Source organism: Lissotriton helveticus, chromosome 1_1, assembly GCF_964261635.1.
Source record: "Lissotriton helveticus chromosome 1_1, aLisHel1.1, whole genome shotgun sequence".
NCBI classification, from domain to species: Eukaryota; Metazoa; Chordata; class Amphibia; order Caudata; family Salamandridae; genus Lissotriton; species Lissotriton helveticus.
Window position 1 is genome coordinate 1,168,480,589 of NC_136057.1, and position 18,700 is coordinate 1,168,499,288.

At 43.9% G+C, this 18,700-nt stretch overlaps 1 pseudogene; it reads left to right on the top strand.

Annotated features, from left to right (window-relative positions):
* Nucleotides 1-4,453: 4,453 nt before the first annotated feature.
* On the top strand, nt 4,454-5,600 carry LOC144763658 (uncharacterized; annotated as a pseudogene).
* Nucleotides 5,601-18,700: the final 13,100 nt, after the last annotated feature.

The window sequence follows — 18,700 nt, forward strand, 5'->3', positions numbered from 1 at the left end:
GGGCAGGGGTTCACTAGCAAAGAGGGTGGGGCAAGGCAATATGTAAAATGATCATTGGGAGGCCTGTAGCTGCTTTCTAATTTCCATCATAAATTTGAGACCCCGACAGGTCAGGATTGGAGATGAACCTCCCAGCCAGAAAATAACGGCCTGGCGACATGTTCTTATTTTCAGGTTGTTCAATATGGCGGGAGGTCCTTTTTTATGACGGGATGGTGAGCGGACAAAGTTCGCCCACCATCCTAATGTGCCCCCAAGTGAGCTGGAATTGTCGAAAATTAAGAGTTGTAATAATGTGAAGAAATGAGCATTTTGCAGTCTTAAATGAAAATAAAATGCATGTATATGCATAACAATTGTATAATGCAACCATATTTACTCGTACTAGGCCTCAAATGGTTAACGCAACATTGCCTGACAAGCTGACTTGACTAGAAACCCCAAATGTGCATAACATGTTTATTTCTTGACCTTTCCATGAACACATTTTTCATAATTAATAATAGTTGCATAACTGTTTTCATATATTTCCAAACAATGTTTATTTGTAAACAAAGGTCTCTGTTAACATATGATTAGAAATGAGTCTTTTAATGGAGTAGTGAATAGTTCATATATGAAGATGCTGTATTCTTAAAGAGAATACATGGTTGCTGTGCTAAATGTTTCAATTTTTGTTGTATTGATGTTTCAGCTTCTACATAGACCATTATTAAACACATGAATACATTTGATATATTGGAAGTTAGAAATGTAGTTTATATGTGGGGAGCAGATCTGAATGGGAGAATGAGCTAGAATGAATCTTAGAACTGATACAGCGTATTTGGAAACTCAACACTGCTGCCTGTAGACTGTTGTATTTCTGTGAGAAAATGAGCCTAATCCCATTTTAGCATCGAGAGCTGACTGGCTGGCTGAAGGAGGAAGAAGACAGCAAGCTGCAATATTGATATAGATCAAAGCCCCGAATTTGAAGACTGGAAAGGTGCAGTTTCAAAGTTGGTGGCTGTATTGTCAGTCTTGCCAAGTACCATGTATCAGGCATTAGACTAACGCATTTATATGTGGTGCTCTGCATCACTGCACTGAAATGCATTGTCACGTAAATTAACGCCCAACTTAACTGTTATACAAGCTCTGGAACTACAGTGTGTGGCCACACCAGGCTACTGCCAACTCACTCCTGTGGCCTGCTCCGGCTTCCCATGCAGGCTTGCCGGGGCACCGCCAGCAGTGAGGCTCACAGTTGTGCTGCTACAAGGTATTATTTTGCAAGCCTGCAATCATGATTTCCGCTGCGTCATCACTGAGTCACTACAGCCTGACGTCACAGCCCGGCTGGGGCTGTGACCAATACCGAGACACCCTGGGAGTTGTCTGCCCTAATGGTTGTCTTAACTGGCTGTGGCGCCACGGGGGATGTGACCTCACATCCTCCTGGGAGTCATGTGTGGAAGAGGCGGTAGTCCGGCAGACTGGTTGACAGCATGGCGCAGCGGCTGCTGAGGGACTGCATGTTTGCCGGTGTCACTGACAATATTGGCATTTGGATTGCAACTCACAGCACTGCTGCTCTCACCTATAGACCAACCGGGCAGCCGCTTTATGGGCACGTCGGTGCCCGGGGGCTAATTTCTGGCCCCTGGCACTGATTCTCTTTGGGCAGTATGGCTCTCGTGGCCGAGCGAGGGTCAGTGAGTGTATTAAGCTATGCAGTGACAGAGTCGTCACTGTCACTGAGTGGTTGCAAAACTGGCTGCAATGCCAGGCAGAAGAGGTGGATTACTGCAGGGGAATCACAGGTGGCCACCTTGAGCTGCCTAGTCTGGTCGCCGACACACCAGAAGAGCACGTTGCTGGCTGGCTCTGAAGATCAAGAACTGAAAGTAAGTAGTCTATCCAGTGCCTTGACTTCAAGTAGTTGTCACTTAACTTTCCCAATTTTTTATATTATAATGATCAAATAAATGTCAGACAGAGCACATGATCTTACTATCTCAAGGGTTTTTAGTGCAAACAGGAAGATTAGCGCTCAGACTAGTACACTTTAGGTTTTTTATGCTAAGAGTAAGAACGGTGCTACGAGGTCGGGGGAAATACCCTGTAACCCCCGTAAATGTGTGAGTCAGGAAACCCCCACCAGTAATGAGAACACAATCCTGGGCACACGTTATGGGGATATAACAATGGTAAAAATGTCTCATATAGAGCCAATTTCTGTGGTCGACACCGGTGATCCAGGCAGATCTCACAGTACATGTAAGAGTTCCTGTAGTGAGGGTGGCTTGATTGAGAGGCTCACTGCGGGTGGGGCTGGGAAGCCCAGGGTAGCAGTGGAACCTATTGGAGGTTGGAAAAGTCCAGGTGTGCCATATAGAAATGAGGGTAGAACGCAGGAGGAAGTGTAAGACGCCTAAGGAAAAATGTAGCTACTGACGTCCAGGTAATGGAGAAGGCACTAAGGCTGGGGAGCCATACTGCTGGGAAGTATGAGACACTTTGGGGACAGTATAAGGAACATCCAGTGTCAGGAGTGAGCAAAGGGCGGGTGCGCCGAACTACTCCAGTTGGTAGGAGAGGATGAACAGACACTGGGTCCACTTCGATTTCCGGATGCGGACGTTTCCACCCTCCAATAGGTTCTGCTGCTACCCTGGGCTTCCCAGTCCCATCCACAGTGAGCCTCTCACTCAGGCCACCATCACTACAGGAACTCCTACATGTTCTGTGAGATCTTCACAGGCCTCGTGACTCTTCTGGTCCATCCACCACGCCACACAGCCCTGAAGAAGTAATGGGATAATTCCCCCATGTGACGAAACACATGTCGGCTGGTTGTTTCTTTGTTATTGCAATATTAAATACGTTCGAACAAATATACTGGTTTCGACCACAGAAATTGGCACAATACGAGACATTTTTACCATTGTTATATCTCCATAACGTGTGCCCAGGACTGTGTTCTCAGAGCAAATGATCTTGTTGTTCAAGGCCCACCACTGATTAGGGAACTTTAAAGCCACATCTCAGCCCACACGGACCCCATGAAGGACACGTTATGCCCGACATAATAGACTAAAAGAGTTGGGGTAGGCGAAGGAGTCAGTTGGCAGGCCTGGGCATCACTGCCCTCCAAAGATGATTTTGTTTTCACATTCTGGAGATCTGATCAGGTTTTGCCTTAGATGCAGTCATGCAGGGCTGGCTGTCCATTTGATCCATCTGAGATTAACTGTTAGCACCATCAATTAGCAAGGAAGCACTAGAATTCCGTGCCTGTAATTAACTTTTCAGCTCTCTTATGGAGTTCCTTACGCCACATACATTAAACTCCTTAATAAAATGGTGCAAGTAATCACATGTGGCATACTGAGAGGCTTTTGTTTTCAGTGGACTTTACAAAGGTGCATGTATTGACTAGGGCTCTCATCCCTGCTGTTGGGGTGCTCGTCACTCACATCACTAAGAGCAGAGGCCCCGGAGTCCTGATAGTCATGCTCTCTTGATTTTGCAGGCAGAGGGGAGCAGGCCCACATTGGCTGGCAATCTAAGTGTGTTTTGTTTTTCTGCCGGACTGCTCAGCAACACTGTTACCATTGTGTGTGTTCAGGCTCACACATGATGCTGGGGCCGTGTCCCAGAGAGACCTTTGTGAGAGAGGCCCTGGAGTAATGTTAAGCAGGCTATATGTGTGTTTCCCTTTCATTATATGAAGAGAATGTATATTTTCTACTATCAGCATCTGTTATTTAGGAGACTAAAATTTTAATAAATGCTCCCACACAATGTATGTTCTTGGGCATTTCAGTTTCTCTCTATGTACAGATTACTTTTCAGTCAATCATGTGGGAGTGCTACACCATAGTGAACTGGACATCCCTATTTTATGTCAGTGGAATGGCTGTCCTAGGATTCTCAATTCATTACTTGGTGCGCTTTCCTAAACAGCATCTAGTCAGTTTTCAACAAATGTCATAATGGATATCAAAGACTTTTTGTGTTGTACTAAAGCAGTCTGTATTAGGTGTCGTCAGTAGGTGCTTGTGAAAAGCCTAGCCACTGTATCCACTAGTGCTTTAATTTAAAATCCTTATATTCTAAAACTCATATGGACAATCGGAATTTTGGAAATTCTTTTCAACTGCAGGGATCATTGTTCCTGTTAAGACTGATACATATGTCTTCCGCTGCTTGATTTGTGAGAAGAATGTCTCCTGTGGACATCTAGGACAGATTGATCTGAAACGCGGTAAAGTTTATACATATCTTCAGGGCATACAAATTTAAATGAAGCCCATCTCAGGCTACATGTCAAAGAAGAGTTCCAATGAAGACTACCTTGCCAGAGAGGGCCGTGAATACAATTCACAGGATATGTGGCAGAGCACAATGTGCCAGTTGCTGCTGATTATCATTTGGTCAACCTGTTATTGACTGACTTAGGGCTCAAATGACATTCTCAGCTTTTAGGAGGGTCTGGTATGCTGCCAATTACTTTACATGTTCAAGCAAGGAAAATACAGCTGAAGTTATATTTACTGCAGTATCTATTGGAATGGCAAAGCATTCCATTCCTTGGGAAAATTGTATTGGCTTTGGTGTAGATAGTACCTCAGTGAATGCGGGATGGCATAACTCTGTTAAAACTAGAGTACTGTCTCTGAATTCTAATGTATATTTAATGGTTTGCCCATGCCACATGGCTCACAATGTAGAATCCAATGTAGTTTCTGCTTTCTTTTCTAGCTTGAAATAGTTTGATATAGAAGAATTGCTTGTAGATGTCTACTTCTGGCTTGACTATTTTTCAAAACGTAAGAATATGTATGCTCAATTCTGCCAATCTGTTGATTATGATTGCCGCCGGATGATGACATTTATTTCTGTGAGGTGTGTAGGATTGCCCACTTTTTGGATAGACTGATTCTTCAGTTTGCTGCACTGCATTCATACTTCCTATCAACACCAGGCAGTGACAGAACAAGCAAGGCCAGGTTAAGGATACTTGTTAAGAGTTTTGAGAACCCTATGACTGAGGTCCACTGCCTATACCTTCAGGCTGTGTTACCTGTTTTTGTTAATTTTAACCTTTTGCTTCAAAGGGAAGATTCAGTCATTTACATTCTATACAATCCCATGAATTAACTAATTGTTGTGCTCTTGAGTAGAGTGTTTCATGTAGATGTCATACAGTCATTCAAGGGGAGCTCAGATGCCAGTTTATCTGATTTAACATCAGAGGAGTGCCAGATCCCAGATTCAAGTCTGTATGTTGGTATTATCGTGGGAGGAAAGTTAAGAAACATGCTACAAAGCGGGCACATTGAACTAGGATCCCAGAAAGCATTCTATGAAGCAGTAGGCAGCTTACACAAGAATGGAGTAAAGCATGCTTTGAAAGTCCTTCCAGTTAATGACAATGTTGTCAAGCATGTACAGGTCTTTAATTTTTTTGAGAAAATAAACATAGTTTTGATAGTTTGCTGTTCTTGGTGGAACGGTGTGCGACCTACCTCAAGTTTACAGAGCAGGACTTAATTTGATTAGAGCATGAATTTGTAAAATACCAAGGGCCGCATGTATCAAGCCGTTTTTGAATCGCAAAGGCCAAAATTCGCAGAATTTCGGCCTTTATGACTCGCAAACGGCCGTTTTGCATGTTTTGGGATGTATGAAACATTCCCAAAATAAGGAATTGCAAAGTTGTGCGATTCCTTATTTTGCCATAGCATTTAGGGAATCGCAATTTTGCGATTCCTTAAATGCTATGTATGTAGCATTTTTGGCTAGCGAAATATGGTTAAGAATTCGCAAATTACCACCAACTTTTAGTTGATGGTAACTTGCGAATTCTTTATAAAATGCATATTTTGGTATTTTTTAAGGTGGCATGTGATGCACACACATGCCCATAGGGCATGTATGTGCGCCATATGCACACACTTGTATATTTCAGGGGTTCAGCAGGGTGTCTTTGAGACACCCCGGCACCCTTGAAATAATTCTCAAATAGTGATTTGCAAATTGCGAATTCGCAATTTACGAATTATTTCGCAATCATTCCAATGGGCCTCCTGGCCCATAGGAATGCATTGGAAATTATTCCTTAATTGCGAATTTTCAAAATGCGAATTCGCAAATAAGGAATATTAAGGAATCGCTAAAAAATAGCGATTTTTTTCATACATACCATTTTGCAATTCCTAAATAGCGATTCCTTAAAATTCGCTATTTAGGAAATGCAAAATAGTTTGTTGATACATATGGCCCCAAGTCACCAACTTTGAGGACATATAAAAAAATAGAAGAGAAAGGGCTGCTATTGAAATAAATTGTGGTACGGATGATGTTGTCACTTACAGGATGGATGTCATTTGGCATTCAATACTCACAGAATTTACTGTTGTTGACACTCAGAGAAGAAAGCTTTTTCCTATATTAAAAGTAGCCAAACTCATCTTTACATTGCCTCATAGAAATGCTGATTAAGAAAGGGTGTTCTCAAGAGTAACAAAGAAGAAAACCAAATTCCGCCCCAGTTTATCACTTGATAGAAGAATGTCTTCTATATATATATATTTTTTATTTATTTTTATTAATGACAAGCTTATACAATGTATACACTTTTACAAACACTGGCGACCATCATTGAATCACTGGTGTGAAAACATACAACTGACTTTGAATGTTTTCTATGGTGTGACATTATTAGCAAGATCTAAATTATGAAGAGAATACCCCAAATCTTGTCTACACTTATTCTATGGGGGCTCACATATACCTCCCCTATACTTGTTCCAGTTGTCCTAAATCTGCGACCACTTTTTAGGACATCCTCTAGATTTGTACACTGTCTGCTCTATTAACATAGACCAATCCATGTCATTCCCCCACACAGTAAATGCCGGTTTTTCCAGCGCTCCCCACAATCTAGCAATGTTTTGTTAGGCAATTATCATATCAAGTGTCACCCACATCATTTCCTTGCTATTTAGATCAGTAGGGCCCCATATTGTTAGGAGATACAACTTTATGCTATAGTCAATTTTGTGACCCATTACTTCCTCCATACTTTTCGTCACTGTGGACCAATACTTCTGTATACTTCTACATTCCCAAATGATATGTATGAAAGTTCCTTCGTGTCCACATCACCTCATGTATTCCGCCACAGGTCTATATCCCATCCTTACGAACGCCAGGCCGGCAAGATATGTTCTGTGAAGTACTTTCAATTGTACAAGTCTATGCCTAAAGGAGATAGCGGTCTCCTTGGCTAATGGATATGGATAGAGGCTAATGCTTCTATCCATTCCTCATCCTCCAATCCCCCTACATCATGCTCCCATCTGGCCCGGAGTCCAAGGAGGGGATCAGATTCATTGTTGATTAGTTTCCTATAAGTCAGTGAAATGGACTTTTCTGGCATGTGTCCATCTAAAACCCTATCTTCTAATGTGGGGACTCTGGCAACATCGCACCCTTCATTATAACAGCGTGTAGTGTATGTCTGATCTGGAGGTTTGGAAAGTACATAGTGTTAGAAAGGTCATACTTAGTTTGCAGTTGGGTGAAAGTGACAATTCCTTCTGCCCTCCATAAATCTCTGACCCTGGAAATCCCGATTAAGGCCGAATCCTTTAGTGTGTCTCAAATGACACAGTCGTTCCTCCTCCCATAGCGGGTTTGCACAATGTGATCCTACCCTCCCAGACCAGACTTCTCATTGCCGCGCGCCAAGCCTTGACCGCGTGTAGAGTGGGGCCTGACAGTTTCAGCTTGGTGGGGATAACATATAGAGTCCCCATGAAGCTACCCCCCAGAAGCAGCCACCTATCCATTTGCTATCCAGGGTTCCCTTTCTGTCTATTCATGCATTAATTAATTGGGGCGAGTTCCGCCACCCAATAGTATCTTTTAATATCCAGGAGCCCAATTCTCCATCATACCACCCTCCTGTAAGCTTCTGAATGAATATTCTAGGTGGCTTTCCCTCCCATAACAGTTCTTTTTGGGCGCTTTCTATAGATTTAAAGTAATCTGCCCCTACAAGATGAGGTGTGTTCTGCAACACGTATAAAAAGCATGGTAGGAACATTATTTTAAATAGTGCTGCACGTCCCAACAGGGACAGCAGAACAGACTTCCAGTGTACGACATCACTTCGAAGTGTTGGCAGTGGGGGCAAGAGGTTACGGTCATAGAAATGGGCTGGATCCTTAGAGACATATATTCCTATATATTTGAATCCTGTTACCGCATGAGCGATAGTGAACCCTTTGGGCAAGGAGGGGAATCTACCGTTGAGAACATAAATGTCTGATTTTGACAGGTTTATACTATATCCAGAATATCTCCCGAACACGATAAAGATGTCCATCACTCTATTCAGGGAAGTAGCAGGGGAGGCCAAATACAAGAATATGTTGTCTGCATATAATGAAATACGGTCTTCCGAGTCCTCAGCCGACTTAAGTTCTCTTATGGCAGGGTCTTTCCTTATCCACATCGCAATCAGCTCCAGCATGAGGGCAAAAAGCAACGGGGAGAGAAGGCAACCTTGCCCGGTGCCCCTCCCTAGCAGATATATTGGGGACTTTCGATTGTTAACAACTATTTGGGCTAGGGGATCTTTATATATTAGCTGAATCCAATTAGAAAAACCCAGGCCAAATCCCAATTTCTTCAGCATAGAAAACATATAGGGTAATTTTATTGTGTTAAACGCCATGGCTGCATCAAGTGACACAACCACTGTGTCTTCAGTTATTGTATGTGCTCAGTCTAGGACTCCGTCTAATTATCGCAAGTTTAGTGAAGTATTTCTGGCTGGCATGAAGCCAGATTAGTCTGTGTAAAATAGTTTGGTTATGACTTGCAGTAAACGGGTGGCCAGTGTTTTTGCTAGGATTTAGGCTTCTGCAATAAGCAGCTATTGGCCTGTATGAGAAAGTTTCAGTCGTAGGTTTACAACTTTTTTGAATGACCACTATGGTTGCTAATCTCTGACCTAAGGGGAGTGATCCTTTATCCCGACTCTCTTGAAACATTGTGGTCAGGTAGGGTGCTATCTTTCTGGAGGGTAGTTTATATAGTTCAATAGGTAGGCCGTTCGGTCCCGTTGCCTTGCCCACACTCATTTCTTGTATGGCACGAACTACCTCCGTACTTTTGAGGTCTTGCTCCAAATCTGCCTGGTCCTTGTCGGAGATCCTGGGCAGGGAGATATCTCCCAACAATGAATTTACGTCTGTAATTGTGTGAGATGTCTGAGATTGATAAATCGTGCTATAATAGTCACCGAATGTCTCCGCGATCGCCTGCGGTTCAGTAAGCGTCTGGCTAGATTCAGCCCTGAGTTCTATCACTAACCTATTTGCTTGCTCTCTATGGTCCAGCCAGGCCATTAGTTTCCCAGCCTTGTCTCCCACCTCTTAAATTTTACTGAGCGTTGCCCTGTATTGCACCCTGGCAGCATCAGTGGCCAGGTCTGTGCATTGTATTATCTTTAGTTATAAGGAATGTCTGACCTCTTCTGCATTCTAGTCTCTGAGCTCCCCTTCCAGTTGTAAAATATCAGCTTCTAATCACACCAGTGCAATGAGGGAAACAGTATCACAACATTTAAGGCCTCCCACAGTGTCTGTGCTGATTCCACTGAGTTCTCATTTTTGCGAAAGTAATGCTCACTATCCCGAACAACTTTTTCTTTTATCTGGGGGATCTTTAGATGGGCTATCCTCCCATTCCCCGGCTCCCCCACCTCTATCCTAGCCTAGATGGGTGAATGGTCTGATATACCTTTTGCCAAATGGTTTACCTCTCTGACCTGTTCTAATTGGTCTGCCAGGGTTACAATGTAGTCTATCCTAGACATACTACGATGGGCCCCTGAGTAAAAGGTGTACTGCTGTTCTACGGGATAGAGCACCCTCCAAGTATCTACCAGCCCCATTGCTCCCAGAAAGTTGTGAATTTGCATTTGTGCAAGCAGCAGGTCATTTGGGGGCCAACAATCTAGTCTGTCAGACACAATGGAATTTAAGTCCCCCCCCCACACCGAGTCTCCCTGCAGGCAGGGTCAGGAGCAGGTCACTGAGGTCCTTGAAAGCTGATGCCTATAGTCCTGGTGGTACATATACTGAGACCAGGTTCAGTATTCAGCCTTCCCATCTCCCTGAGGTTGCCACGAATCTGCCCAGGTTGTCTGTCCATGTGCAATCTATCGTCATCTGGAGGTTTTCCATTCCCACAACTCGGGAGCCGGACCCAAACGCAGAATGTGCCGTTAATCCAAAGTCCCATCTGGTCAGCGCCTTGCACGCATTCCCTTGTAAGTGTATCTCCCGGAGCAAGACAACATCAGGTGAAGGCCTTTTTACATATCCATTTTTAACTTGTCCCCCAGTTTGTTGACGTTCCAGGACATCACTTTAAGTCCCTGCTTCATTTGCAGCCACATTGCTTACATGGACACTTTGTGCTGTCAAGGGAGCCTCACCGAGCATCCCACAGTGTGCAGTCGTTGAACATCTATTAACATACGCTTCTCAGTGTAAAGTGTGTGAGTCTCAATATTATCTTCTGGGCGTCACCTGTCAGTGCTGTGTAAACTAAACTAAGAACACAGCAAACATCCCCACTACCCTTGCCTGTCTCCATAAATCACTGGCTGCATCATTATACAGTTCTTGGTAGTAGCAACGAGAATCCCTTACGACAGGGGTCCCACCCCCTCAACAAACTAAATTCACCTCCCTCCCTGACTCCCTGCATGGCAGTAGTGAAACGTCCCGCCCCCAAACTTTGCAGAGTGCTTATCGCCCACCCCTAAAACTTGTCCTTTGTGAGCCAGCCCACACCCGACCAGCATTCAGTGTTTGTGAATTACCTCGCTGAACGTTTAGTCCCCTAGGGAACACTGTGATTTGTCGTTCCATTGCTCAGTCCCAGGACCCTACAAAGGGATTCACTGGGCACTCTAACCCACTCACATGGCCACTGGAGAGGACAAGTCCTCAAAGGCCTTGCTAGGAGGACTACTCTTGCCATCCATTTTGACCTTAAAGGATACAATTCAGTTATTCTTTGCCACCAGTAGCCATCAAGTTGTCACCGGGTGTAGACTCTGCATTCCGTTCCTTCCGGGATTGCCCCTCTCATTCTCTCAGACCTTGGTGAGCCTTCTTTCCTACCATGCACCATCCTTCATGCCAGTCCCATGCTTGCTCGGGGGTGTCAAAGAACAACACGTTACCTTCTGCTTCTACCCACAGCCTGGCAGGGAAGAGCATTGCTTACTTGTTGCCTTTCTCCCACAGGGCACTCTTTAATCCGAGGAAATTGCATAGTTGATGTTGCACTTTGAGCATAAAGTCCGGGAAGAAGGTTATCCTTCTGTTTTCGTATTTATTTGGTGGCGCAGTTCTAGCCATTTTTTAGTATGAAGTCCCTGTAGCTGAAAACTCTGGCTACAATAGGCCTCTGGTGCGCTCCAGGTTTAGGCCTTTCACTCGGCACTCTATGTGCCCTTTCGATTGTGAACATTTTTTATAGTCTTGTGAACTTTAGGTGAGTTGTGAATAATTCCTCTACTAATAAGTCCATTGTTTGCCCTTCAGCGCGTTACAGCACTTCTAGGATTCGCACGTTGTTACGTCGTGAGCGCCCTTCATATTCGTCAAGTTGAGCTTCCATCCTCTCACTTCGGGCCTGCAGATTATTCATCATCTTCTGGAGGGTTGTCGTGTCCTTGGCCAGAGAACTGGTGGTCGTTTCAACATATTTAATTCTAGTGTTCGTGGTACGCATATCTGCCCGTACCAAGGAAACCTTGGCAGAGACTCTCCATTCTGGTTTCCAAAGATGTTCTTACTGTCGTGATAGCTCTCATTATATCCTGGAGGGTTAGTTCTGTCGAGCCATCCTTTTCTTGTTTTTTCTTCGGTGACTCATCCCCCTCTTTATCTTTCAAGCTTGCACCTTTTTGCCAGGCGTACTTATCTAGTTTGGCTTGCATTGTGGATTTGCCACTCCTTCCCCCGGCCATCTTGGGTCTCTGATGATATCTGTGGCGTTCGCTGAGTGACCCACTGGCAATTGTTCTCCACCGCGTGTCTGGGGAAATGAACTAGCATGTGCTTGTTTAGTCTTCTTGAGCGTTCTAGTTGGATCCTCAGGCATTCCCTTGCTATTCCCCCACAGTAGTGGCTTTGCATTGTGGTTAAATACTACTTAGATGCTGATTACGTCAATGTAACACCCCCAGGGCACACCCAAAGTTCTATAAAGTCAGTTTCCACCACTAGACGTAGACATCTCATGGTGCCGGGAGAATACATTGTGTCTCAGAAATGGATTTTATGACTTTGTGGCGCCTCAGCACCTCTTCTGCGCTGTCATTCCAATGTTGCTTCATTGCCACGTGAAGGGGCCAATCATCACACTTTGCCCAGAACATTTTATAGGAAGGCCACAGTCAGGCCCGAAAGAGTCGACAATATTATCGCAGAGATGGTGATGTAGGCGATAAAAATTAACTCCAGTTAGGAGTATTGCCAGCACTCCAGACTACCACGCACCCAGGTCTCTCTCAATGAGGCATCTTGATGCCCTTCCCAAACAGCTGGTATAATGCGGGGTATGATGGGGCTGGTCCCGTAATTGCTCAGCTCCCTCTATCCCACTCTCTGCCAGCCTGCGTGCCTCTCACGACCTTGCGTTTGCTGCCAGTACTCACAATGCACTGGACGCTTACAGCTGTGCCATTTATTGACCCACTGATTCTTCCTGTGGATACTGGGTACCTGGACAGTTTGCTGCCGCTTCTCTGTATCCTGCTTTGGACCGCGATTAGGTCAGTTTTGAGTTTGCTCCCTGCGCAGTAGCACTCAAGCTCTTGTTTCTTGGCTCCGTTGTTAGTGTTGACGACGGGAAATTAAGTGCCCCTCCCCCGTTTCGGGAACTTCACTGCCGAGCCCGGCAGACATGCAATAGAGCTGATCTACACTACGGCATGTCCGATTTTCTAAGTTTCTCAACCGGAGTGCCCCTAATGGGATCTGCGACCGCCACAGACTAATTTAGCTGTTATTTTCACTGGATTTTATGCAGATTTTCTTCTGAATGGGTGTGTTCAATCAGAGCCGCTTTAAAGTGCAGCCACCTTGCTCGATGGTTGGCCACACCCCCCGAATGTCTTCTATATTAATGTTTCAAATGAACAGGTCTCAAGGTGAAAGATGCTATAAATAATTTCCATCGGAAAACATGTAAAAGATGGCAAGAACTGTGACATGGGAGTATAACAAGTTGCATGGAAGCAGATAATAACATCTTAGACTGTGTGCTAATTTGGTTTTGGATATAAATGTCCATAACCCTGATACAGGTTAGTGCAAGGAATGTGTCACCATCAGCCTCTGATACTCTAAACTCGACACTGTAAATGATCTGACTGGGCTGTTCGCGCTTGTCTTAGTGTGTTTTCTCATTTCAAGTTTTGTGAAGTTGGTTAGGTGTTTTGCTTGGTCTAGATGTTATGTGCATATGGACTTTGAAAGTAAATTGTTTATTTTATAATGCAAATGACAATCTGTTGCTTTCTAGTAAGTACTTTTGTATTTAACCGTGCATGTGTCTGCATATGTGAACACACATTTAATAAAGTACTGCCTCTGAAAGATTAATTTAATGTTTAATTTTATGGTTACGCATGCAAATACAGTCTAATCAGGATACAAGGGCACTAATCTTGTGCCCTTCCATTTCTGGTTCTCTGCAGCAGTTTTAAGATCTTCTTGGAGTTTCTTGTTGCTGAAATGGCTGTAATTTCTGATATTTATTTTCCCCCTGTCTTCATTGTGTAATTTTTGCCCCCAAGGAAGTGTCACTCATAGTCATTGAAATATCACTCATAATTTCACAAACAATTATGAATATGTCACACATAGAAATGTGAAACCTTGGCAGCTAAGTATTGGAGGTGTGAATATCAATAAAATTATCTCTCACCATTACAGTTATGTCATGAGGTACCACCGACTACACAATTTAGATAGGGATTATACTAAATTGTTGTGAATGTTGATTAGTGTTGGCAGAACCTCATTGTTCAAAGGTGTAGCTACTTGGATTAGGGAGATCCTGATGGCTGAGATTTAATTTGCATCTGAGAGAAAATCTTTCTGGGTGAAAAAGTCAGAGGGTGTTAGAACATTTTTATTTTGATTGTTGAATTGTATTTGTTTATCTTTATAGGAGCAGACAAAGAATGTTTATGTATGTCCGCATAGAGTTGTAGAATTGTGTGTACAAGAGAACTTGTAATGGAGGGTGAACCTCTGCAAGGAGTGAGATCTTAAATCATAATGTGCCACACTAAGATTGGTTGGTTGGTGTACTGTTCTGCAGTTATTGGTTGGTGATGAAACACAGTGCTTCACTGCTATAGTTCAATTGTTGTGGAAGTGCTGCATTGATATTGCATGATAAGTCTTCATGTATAAAATCTATAAGATTGGAGAAAAGAAATCTGAAAGTTTACGGAATAGAATCAAAACATTTGTAAATTTGAATTATTTATTTATTTTTGAGATTTATACAGCGCGTAAAATTGCCCGTAGGCGTCTCGGCGCTAGAAACTGTGAATGTATTCCCAAGGTTAGGCCGGTAACTCTTCTTGATCAAACAGCCAGGTCTTTATCTTTCTGCGGAAATGCATCAAGGATGGGCTGTCTTTGATGGAAGCTGGCAGGGAATTCCATAATCTGGGAGCTGCCACTAGGAAGCGTCTATCGCCCCAGTTGACTGTTTTTGTTCGTGGTATTTGTAAGATTTTAAGTTTGTTAGATCGGAGCGATCTTATGGAGGACTGGTATCTAAGTTGGGATTTCAGGAAATGTGGACCACAGTTGTGCAGTGCTTTATAAAGTATGCACAGAGCTTTAAACTTGATCCTGTTTCGAATCTTGAGCCAATGCAGGTCCCTTATAGTCTCAGAGATTGGTGAGAACTTTGGGATTCCAGACAGGAGACGGGCTGCAGCATTCTGGATGGTCTGCATTTTGTTGGTCACTCTTGCTTGGGCGTTGATGAATAAGCCGTTACAATAGTTAAGAGATGACAACACTAGGGCGCTTACCAGCGTCTTACCTGCTGAGGTTGGTAGAAACGGCATGATTTTCTTGATCATCCTAAGTTTATGATGGTCTGTTGCTGCAATTTTATTTGAGTGGGCCATAAAATTTAATTTATCGTCAAAAATCACCCCTAGATTTCTGACGGTGATGGCTGGTGTAGGTGGTGTTCCGTGCGTAGGGGGCCACCAGGTGTTTGACCATCCGGGGGAAAGATGTCCAAATATGACGACCTCCGTTTTTTCAGCATTTAACTTTAGGCAGTTAAAGGCCATCCACTCACCGATCGCCCGCATGCCCTCTTGGAAGTTTTCAGCTACCTTGTCTCCATTCCCGTTGATGGCCAACACAAGCTGAGTGTCATCCGCATATGAGGTAAGGCCCATCCCATAAGCCTTGATGACAGAGGCCAGGTCCGACACATAGATTTTGAAAAGTGTCGGTCTGAGGGATGAGCCTTGAGGAACCCCGCACGGTAATGACAGCTTGTGCGATTGGAAGGGCCCTAATGTGACCACCTGTGATCTACTGGCCAGGAAGGAGGAAAGCAGAGTTTTAGCCATGTGGCGGATGCCCAGGTTTTCGGCATGGTCGACCAAGATCTTGTGGTCGACCGTGTCGAAGGCTGCAGACAGATGGAGCAATACGGGTATTGCTGTACCTCCCTGGTCCCGGATCACTCTTATGTCCTCTGTAGCTTTTATTAAGGCAGTTTTGGTTCCATGGAACTTGCGGAAACCAAATTGAGTGTTATCCAGTAGTTGATGTTTTTCTATGAACTCTGAGAGTTGTAAGTTCATAGCCTTTTCCGCCACCTTGGCTAAAAAGGGAAGACTGGCTATGGGGCGGTAGTTTATTGGTTGGTCCTTGTCCAGATTAGCTTTCTTAAGTAAGGGTTTGACCAAGGTGTTTTTCAGGGAGTCTGGGTATATCCCAGTTCTGAACATTGTGTTGCAGATTGATACAATGTCAGGGGAGAGATAGTCCATGATCGGACGAATGATTTTTAGGGGACAGGGGTCTAATGCTGAGCCTGATTTAATTGTCGCCGTTATTTCCTTGATTTGTGTTTCTCCAAGGTCTAAGAACTGAAATAGTTCGATATTATTGGTCCCGTTGTTAGATGTGGGGGCTCTGGTTACTGTTTTCGTGGAGAATGCTTGATATATATCATTCACCTTTGTGAAGAAGAAATCGGCCAGAGAGTCACAAAAGACTTGGGATTGTGGAGGATTCAGGTCCGGTGCATTTCCCGCTAAGATCTTAGTTATCTCAAAAAGTTTTTTACTTGAGTTTTTTGCAGAATTGACTTGTTCAGTGAAATAGGATTTTTTCGTCTCGACAATAAGGGCTTTGTATTGTCCGAGTGCTTCCTTATAACTGGTCTTGCTTTCAGCACAGTAGGATCTGCGCCAGTGTCTCTCCCTGTTTCTACAGAATTGCCTCTTAATACGTAGCTCCTCTGTAAACCACGGGGCTGATGGCGTTGCTCTATTTCTAGAGAGTTTTTTAGTTGGGGCTAAGGAGTTGGTGGCGGTACCTATCCACTCCTGAAATTGTCGGGTGGCCAAGTTTGGTTCAAATGTTGAATCAGGTCGGGTTTTTTCGAGTAAGGTCGTTAGCTCAGCGTGATTGATGTCCTTTCAAACTTTGATGGTTTGTGGTTTCAATACAGAGTGGAGTCTGAGTCTATTTAATGTGACTGATATTTTTATTAAAATGGCGAAGTGGTCGGTCCAAGGCATTGGTAAGGTATCTATTATATTAACGCTTTGCATATTAGTAAAGATGCTGTCTAACGTATGACCGGCTATATGGGTGGGGGTGGTTACCAGTTGCCGAAGACTCATAGTGTGCATGTCTGATATCAAGGAACGGGTGTCCTTGTCAGATGCATTCTCAAGATGGAAATTCAAGTCGCCCAATAATGTAAATGAGTCTTCCAGCGATGGAGCTTCTAGTATTGCACCCAGGTTTGCTAGAAAGTTGGTGCGAGAGCCTGGAGGTCGATATGGGAGGATGCCTTTAAAATGAAACGATGGGGTGAGTTTAAGATCAAAAAGAAGGGCTTCACAGGAGGTGGAGGGGATGTGAGATATTCTGACCGTTATATGGTCGCGGGCGATGATGGCTAGTCCTCCTCCGCGCTGCCCTATTCTATCTAGACGATAGGCGTTATAGGCTGGGGGGGTCGCAACTGCCATGTCAGGATCGGATGCTCCATCCGTCCATATCTCCGTGAGAAAGAGACAATCAAGGTTGTTGTTGATAATGAGATCGTGTATTTCTTGCCGGTGCTTGACGAGGGATCGTACATTGATTAGTGCAGCGGTGGTGTCGGTAAACATAGATGCAGTGACAGCATGCGTTTTGATTTTATCATTGGTTATCTGTAATTTGACGTTGCAGTGAGGACATGTAAATTTTGTGGTATCTGACCAAAGGTGTGGATTATATTGAGCGCAGTCGATGTTAGGCCTGCGCAGTGCAATCAATGTGGATTTGGGGTAGATGTGGGGAGCCAGTCGCGGGGGTTGATCAGGGGTTCTGGCCCTTAGCCCGGTCTCGGCACGGATGAGCACAGACGAGCTTGCCTTATGCGCGCCTTCGGCCCGCAATCCTCGCGCCCGCTGTGCTCGTCCGCTGCGCCTCCGGTACATACACATTTTTGTAGTGAGGGGAAGATAGAGGGGGCGTGGCCTTGGAGTGGGCATGTCCCAATCAGGGCGAGGGGAATGGCGGTTGCAGAATCGGCGATTTCGCCCTTATCAGGTGAAAGGAGGGGTGCCTGCACACTGCAATCGTGTGACAGGGAGGGTGAGTGGATTTTAAAACAAACAATTATTCAAGTTAAAAACAGTGAAGAATGCTCACACAAACAGACTAGCTCCCGGCTGTGCCTCAGGAGAATTCAGGTTATTATGTTGTTTGCTATGTGTTGAATAATCCAATATCATGAATTGTTTTAAAAGCTTTAAGAATGTTGTGAGAGGTGATGTGACAATTTCAGTGCAAGAAGGTGAAAAGGCGTCTCCAGAGGGTATCATTATCATTATCCATTATCCGGTAATGAAAATAGGCTTCATCAATGTTGCATGATCACTGAAAATGAAGGGTGTTTGAGCTTTCCAATATATGGTATTTTTGAATCAAGAATAATTGTAAGAATGAGAGAAAAGCTTTACAAGATTAAGCCACTGCCTAGACCCACACAATTTGAAGCATTGAATATTTGAGAAAAAACAGCCATGCTAAGGAGAGAGAACAATACCAGAATAAAATCAGATGCTGGATTGTATGAGGAGCAACAGAGATAAAGGAAAGCTATAGTCGAAGGACAAGACTGTATTTAGCCATTACTACTGAAAAACCTGAGAAGTTGAAAAAGAATATAGCACTGGGAAAAGATGATGAGGGAGCTACGATGAAATGTAGATTTTCCACAGTTTTAATGGGTAGAAAATCATGATTTTATTAAAGGCACGGATGCTAATATTATGCATATCACCTTTATTGATCCTCAAAAACAGCAGCAACAAACACTAGAATTAGAACACTCA